The 6,488-nt window shown below is 31.1% G+C and overlaps 2 protein-coding genes across 4 annotated transcripts in view; both read right to left on the reverse strand.

Moving 5' to 3' along the window:
• Positions 1-4,001, reverse strand: part of LOC135135649 (neurocalcin homolog) — a 103,696-nt gene extending 99,695 nt beyond the window's left edge. For both annotated transcript variants that reach the window (XM_064064766.1, XM_064064765.1), the window contains exon 1: positions 3,910-4,001. The gene's annotated coding sequence lies outside the window, so the exon portion shown is untranslated. The remainder of the gene's footprint in view (positions 1-3,909) is intronic.
• The window catches only part of LOC135135650 (neuronal calcium sensor 2), a 96,951-nt gene extending 92,950 nt beyond the window's left edge, over positions 1-4,001 (reverse strand). Inside the window, exons 1-2 of one of the 2 annotated variants that reach the window (XM_064064770.1) lie at positions 3,910-4,001; positions 3,521-3,581 (exon numbers count right to left, since the gene is read on the reverse strand). The gene's annotated coding sequence lies outside the window, so the exon portion shown is untranslated. Of the gene's footprint in view, positions 1-3,520; positions 3,596-3,909 lie in introns of both variants that reach the window. The other variant, XM_064064771.1, reaches the window with a different exon arrangement.
• Positions 4,002-6,488: the final 2,487 nt, after the last annotated feature.

Genomic DNA, 6,488 nt, shown 5'->3' on the forward strand with positions numbered 1-6,488 from the left:
CAGCATAACCCAAAATACCGGTGGTGGAAAAAAGAGAGAATGAGTTTTACGATATCCTGGAAAAATTGTAACAAATGAAGTATAACCAAAATTTTGATAATCATCCCCACCAACAATTTGATGACATCTTTTCAATGAACCACATTTTAAAGTGATTTGAATGTTACACAAAAATATATTCCTATACATATTTGTAGTGTACAAATGCGCTTTCAGTTTTTTCGCTAAACGTTCAAATTTTTACAAAAACATCTGGAAGGTATAATAACGTTACATTACCAACACGGAACGAGAGTCTCCGTGGCGCAGTGGCTATATCGGTTGGAAGGCGACCGGCGGCTGAGCCGTACGATTTGCCCTTATGGGTTCGATGCTGAACTTGGCCCTTTACTTTTTTTTTTCTTGCATTGGTAATACGCTGTGACTACTTTTTTTCTGTGCTGTGACTATTATTATCCATGTTGACGACGCCATCACAAATCTTTTGTTGGTCAAATTAAGAACGAGTCACCCCATTGTCTCGAACATGTGAAGCATACGCAAGTCTTTCTATAATAATGATAAAATAAGAATTATAATATTCATAACATTTTGTTCAACTGTGGTTTAAATTAATGTTAGTCCTCTGTTTTGAGAAGACAAACTCGTTCAAATCAAACTAATTTCTACATGACATTCTTTTGATGTATAAAAATAAATAAACACTTGAGCTTCAGACTGCTATAAGCTAATGCTGAAGGACAAGGGGTGGTAGTTATGCCTCTGGTTTTTACTTTCCAGAGGTTATCACAAAACAAAAATCGGAAAACCAAATATTATATATTTTTTAAAGAGCTGGATTTGTCGGATAATACTTATAGCCTTCGACCAATTTTTTATGGATCAAACTAAGTACCTCATTTTTTAGATTTGCTTATACAGGGTCACTTAAAAAAAGAATGAATTAGTCAATTTATTTTATTGAATAATTCAAGAATTATATAATATACTTTGAAATCTTGCAGACGTGTTAAAGTTATTGTAAGCACGGTAAATTGTTAATAAAAAAAATATCTGTTTATTCCTCCCAAAACGTCATCTCAAATTTTTGCCGAATAAATTATACACAAAATGTGCAAAATATGAAGGGTTTTTGCTTGTGATTTATCATTGCACTCATATTTTTTAGATTTGCTTAAATAGGCTTCCACTGCACCAATCCAAGTTGATATACGTGTCCTTGCAAAAATGTTGATGACGTCATCGCAAAATTGTGTAAAGAAAAAACTCAACTCGAAAATGCTGGATGTTTTATTCTACTTCAGGAGCGAGGGAAGTTCTGTCGAAACAACTTCCAACCAATTTTTTCATAAATGGAAAGATTGACTTTTTTGTAAAAACTCAAAAGCAACACATGTTCTAAAATCAATACTTAAAAAACTATACAATAAAATAGACGAAAAATTTGTATTTATTGATGACAATCTAGTAGATTGAAAAATTGACACTCGTGTCATTTATTCATAAGTCATATGCCTAAGTGATCTTTTATAATGATACAAATTTGCTCAAAGAATCTTTAAAGATAAAAAATTCCAGGGGTTGTATTAAATAAAAGAAACACATGGTATAAAGGGTATAATATAAGGGTATTGTATTTGAGAAAACTAAGTTTTTTGTCACGCCTTAAAAACAGAACACTCTGCATAGTTGAAAATAATTTTAGTATATGGTCGTCAAGGGACTGTACTTCTTTGGTAATTTTTTTTTTTTTCTATTTTTAATAACTAATAATATCGAGGAGAGCATGCTTAGTGACTAAGCCTGTATATTAAAATTTAAATAATTATCTTTTACAAATATTCCTGAATAAATCTTCATTTAAAACACGTTTTAAAATACATTGGTTGCGCTTCCTAGCTCCTAGAATATGACAAATTAGGTCTTCTGTTTCCACTTAGCTGTTGTTTCTTGGCAATTTTGTCAGACAAGTAATGGACAAGTATTCTCAGAAACTATTGTATAGATTGTTCTGGAATTTTAGGTTTGTTTTATGAATATCGTGTAGGTTTGAGTTTGCGAATTAAATCTTTGAACTGAGGAGATCTATACATAATGTATTTTCTTGTGTACTACTTTTTTGATTATTTGACGGGTATATCTCTACGGAAGTAGGTGTTATTTACTGGTTGTTATGTTATAACTAACACGCCGGTAAGCGGATTACTTATCCTTTATGCGAACGGTAAGACAGGCCTTAAAGACCTATTTTTGTTTTATTAAATATTTTGCACATTTATTGTATTGCTAATTAGGAATATGAACTTCATTTTTTGCTACCACGTAAGGTTTACTTGGAGAAAAATAAAAAATTTAAATTTAAGGAATACAAATATTAAACAAAAATTGGGTATTTACTTTACATACGCATTATGTAAAAAATGCATATGTAAAATAAATACATAATAACAAAAAAGGCTTTTGTCCACTTATTAGAAATCTTTTGTGAAATCGTTTGTTTTCCTCAAAAGTTATGTTTAATCTTTTTCTCCTAAACTTTCTATGACGGTCATCAATTATCATGACTTCAATTTGATACTACTTCTTCATTTTTAACTTCCTCAATTATCTGAGGATCACTATGCAATGGACTTCAAATATTATTCAATTTTAACCCGTTGAAAACCTACTGTCGTATTTTTTCAAAGTGATAACATTATATGCCATTTTTCATCCTGATTTTTTTTTTTCAACTCTACGTAGGTACATCCTATCCCAAATGAACCCAACTTTTAAATATTTATCTGAATAAATTTAACCACTAATAAAAACAGCATGTGTACTTATTACATTCACTTTTTAAATGAAGATGTACATTTGAACACTTTTAATAAACGCACAGATGATATGCCTATGGATAATGGTCTTTTAACTATTCACGTGTTTACGTAATCCCCATTTTTTTAATTACAAGAGAATATACATATAATAGTTTAATCCATAATACACGAACTAGATTTGTTATCTTAACATGAACGAATGTTCAAAATGATCGCCTCATATTTTATTTGATTTCCAATTCTCTACGAAAATATGTATGTACTTATGCAAAAAATTAGAACTTACGACCCAAGTACATCGCAATACAAGACATCGGAATTTCGAAAAAAATTTTTAAAAATTACAGTGACTACACAATTTACCGAAAAAAGCGTAGGGGAGGAAGGAAACGTTTTTAATTTTAAAGTACTTGTCGAGTATAAAGTTGTCCAAGTTCAAAGGTTAACTTTGTAAAATATGAAAATAAAACTGAAAATACATATATACAAATCAATATACAAGACAGTCACGACCCCGCCATCTGTTGAATTGAAAAGAAAACATTTCTACTTTGCCGACCGAGCGAATTTGCCAAGACAACCTACCACTAAACAATAAATATAAATAGCAAATTCATACTAGTTTTAAAATATAGTGTAATTCACTACACTTAATTAACATTAAACTAATTAAAAAAAACAACAAGGAATTAAACACTCACCCGAACCAATATAGCACAGTCGTCCATTTGTATTGCACTCATATTTTCTCATGGAAGTCTCCTTTATACACAAAACTTATCAAACAATAATTTTTAATCGTAGTACAGTGTTGAACATATAACAAAACATTAATACAAGGTACAGCAACGGTTAACCTATACCTACATACATACTAGACATTTGCACATAATATAAAATAAATTGTTAGAAAGGCAATGAAAACAAAGCCCACAGGAGCAAAACTTCTCTTAAATAGTGTTTTTTTAAAAACTTTAGATTTAAATAAAAATTACAGTTGTAAGTGTGATTTAAATGCCAATTTAAAATAAAATATTAATAAAATAAAACATTCACATCATACATAAAAAATTCTAATTTGGTAACTCACATTATACAAGAACAAACAATAAATAAAGGTGTAACTTTTTTATTTGCTTTCTCATTGAATTGTTTTTATCACAATCACTAAACCAATTCCCCGACGTTCGCCATGTTTACGCCAACTTCGCTGCGATTGCGTCGTTTTGTTTTGGCACGCTCTATGCGCCAAAATTAAAATTCATCTATATCAAATAAAATATATATACGTAATCATTGTATATAAAATATTCTTGAGTGCTAATTATTAATAACAGTAAAAATAAATTTTAATTTTTCTAAGGCCTGAAAACAGTTAAAATAGTACAAGAAAGTACAAAGTCGCTTTTTTTCAGCGACACATTGGTCTGCAAAAATAAGGCTGTTATCTATATTTTTAATGAAATCAGTAATAACGAACAATATCTAGTTTTGTCTTTGTGTAAAATTAACAATTATCATCAAAGAAGAACAAGTAATGAGCACAAATTTCCACTATGCATTACCATATTTTTTAAATACATAGTCACATTCAGTCTTAATTGATGCTATTTTCAGACATAATAAAAAACCGTACTTTTTCCGTGACCGAAATTCCAACAATATCAGGTCTTGAACATAGTGAGCTACATTGATTAATTTTATCATTAGGGGTTTGCTCATGCGTCATAAGTTGGAACGTTTATTTATAATATCGTATGCCATGGCTTTTCCTATGGAAATGTGTAGAGCAGCCAATAATAACTACCTACCAGGCACTATGTTATAATAGAAGCTATATCTATTCAAAATTATTATTGCTTAACAAAAATAGGCCTCCAACTGTGCTGTACAGGTGTTGCTAACATTCTCACGACGTCAATGCAAACCTGCAGACACTAACAAATTTTCGTTACTACACATTGGTTTGACTACGATTTATTATATGAAGCCGATTTTCTTCAAACTTCTCATTATACATTTCGCGACACCTATTTTTGGAAGTGATATAACGATATCGCATTAACTACTTTTAAAACACCGCACCACGTAATTTTTTCTTAAAAAGTGCATACATACAGAGTACCTACCCTTCCCAACGTTGCAGTTGACTAATTTGGTCAAAGAATTAAAGAGTTTTTAATGTTATTATAGTTCGAAACAGTAGAATTCATTTCAGCACTGAAAATGCCTAAGGTGGACATTTTAACAAAATTAAAGTTGGTTCATAAAACGCTTTATACAAAAAATTCAAAACGCAACCAACAATACAATGTAAAACAGATTATTATTTTTTTAAGTCAAAGAGTAACACGTAATTACCTGGCTGTTTGAATTCAATGAACAATTTTGAAATGACGTTATCACATTTTTGGTGGAAATGATTAGACAAATTTTAGTTAGCGTTTTACCATCTACATGATCACAGTATAACATGTTGATATTCCAAATAAGTATAAATACAAAATTTGACAATCGGTCCAGTACTTTCGGAGATTAGTTGTCTAATAAAAATCTGGGACGATAGACAGACGAAGAGATGGAGAAACACACGGACAGACGGACAGATAGACAGACTGAAACGGGAGACATATTTCTTCGTACTATGGGGGTCATGAAAGGTCGACAAAACGTAACAGTAGAGACTCGGCCGACAGACTCGATTACAATACTTTCTTCGCTTAGGCTCGAGAAATAAAAACAAAATACCTAAATAAAAAATTTGGATACAACATGATAAATAAAGTAAAAACTAAACAATGTTTTATGCAGTGAAAATATTTCTATTAATACTTCTGTGCTTTTGTAGATGCAAGTTGACAAAATGTTGAATCGAATAAAAACTTTTTCCTAACGGCGTGCGGAAAGTGATACTTTTCCGCACTAGTGCAGGAAGTAAAATGTAAGTACGTTTCAAAGATTTATTGATTAATGATTACAACTATTTATATTAAATGTAAAAGAACAATTTATATAGTTATTTTTCTCATTGCTTTCATTTCGATCTGTCTCTTCAGTGGTTTTCATCTCAAACACCTTGCTAACATTTGCTGCTTCCTTTGTTCAGATCCAACTTCAGCTTCGTTTTATCGGTGATAGTACAACTGTTACGCCAATACAGCTACTTCTGAAACTTTCTTTACTTGCTTTTCATTGCACCATGCCCAAAATTCCTTATAAGCCTTCTCATATCGGTCCTTACATTTTGTCGGTATTAGGTCTTGAACTGCATTCTCTGCTTCAGCAACTATATCCGAAGGAATAGAATCGCTAGAGGAATCTTTGTTTTCCATCTTCAATTGGACACACAGAACACAACACGATTAGGTATTATTGACAAATATTTTGCGAAAAACTTGTTTGTAAGAAATTTGGAATGTCGTTGAAAACGATCCAGGTATAAGCATTAGACGATTGTCTTACCGAGTGGGAGTTTCACCTTTTGTGGTGTGGAGAACTCTACATGAACAAGGCAACAATCATTGATTAGACGTGCGGAAGCGTATATACGAAATGGTGGTGGACATTTTGAAAACTTGCTCTAGTTGCATACGTTACGTTTTGTTTCATTTTATGGTTGATTAAACTATGATTTTGAAGTTTTAATTGTCAGTTCATTAATTATTGTCA

The sequence above is a fragment of the Zophobas morio genome, unplaced genomic scaffold, assembly GCF_036711695.1.
Source record: "Zophobas morio isolate AGI-343-1 ecotype UQ-CSIRO unplaced genomic scaffold, CSIRO_AGI_Zmor_V1 ptg000024l, whole genome shotgun sequence".
In the NCBI taxonomy this organism is placed as follows: Eukaryota; Metazoa; Arthropoda; class Insecta; order Coleoptera; family Tenebrionidae; genus Zophobas; species Zophobas morio.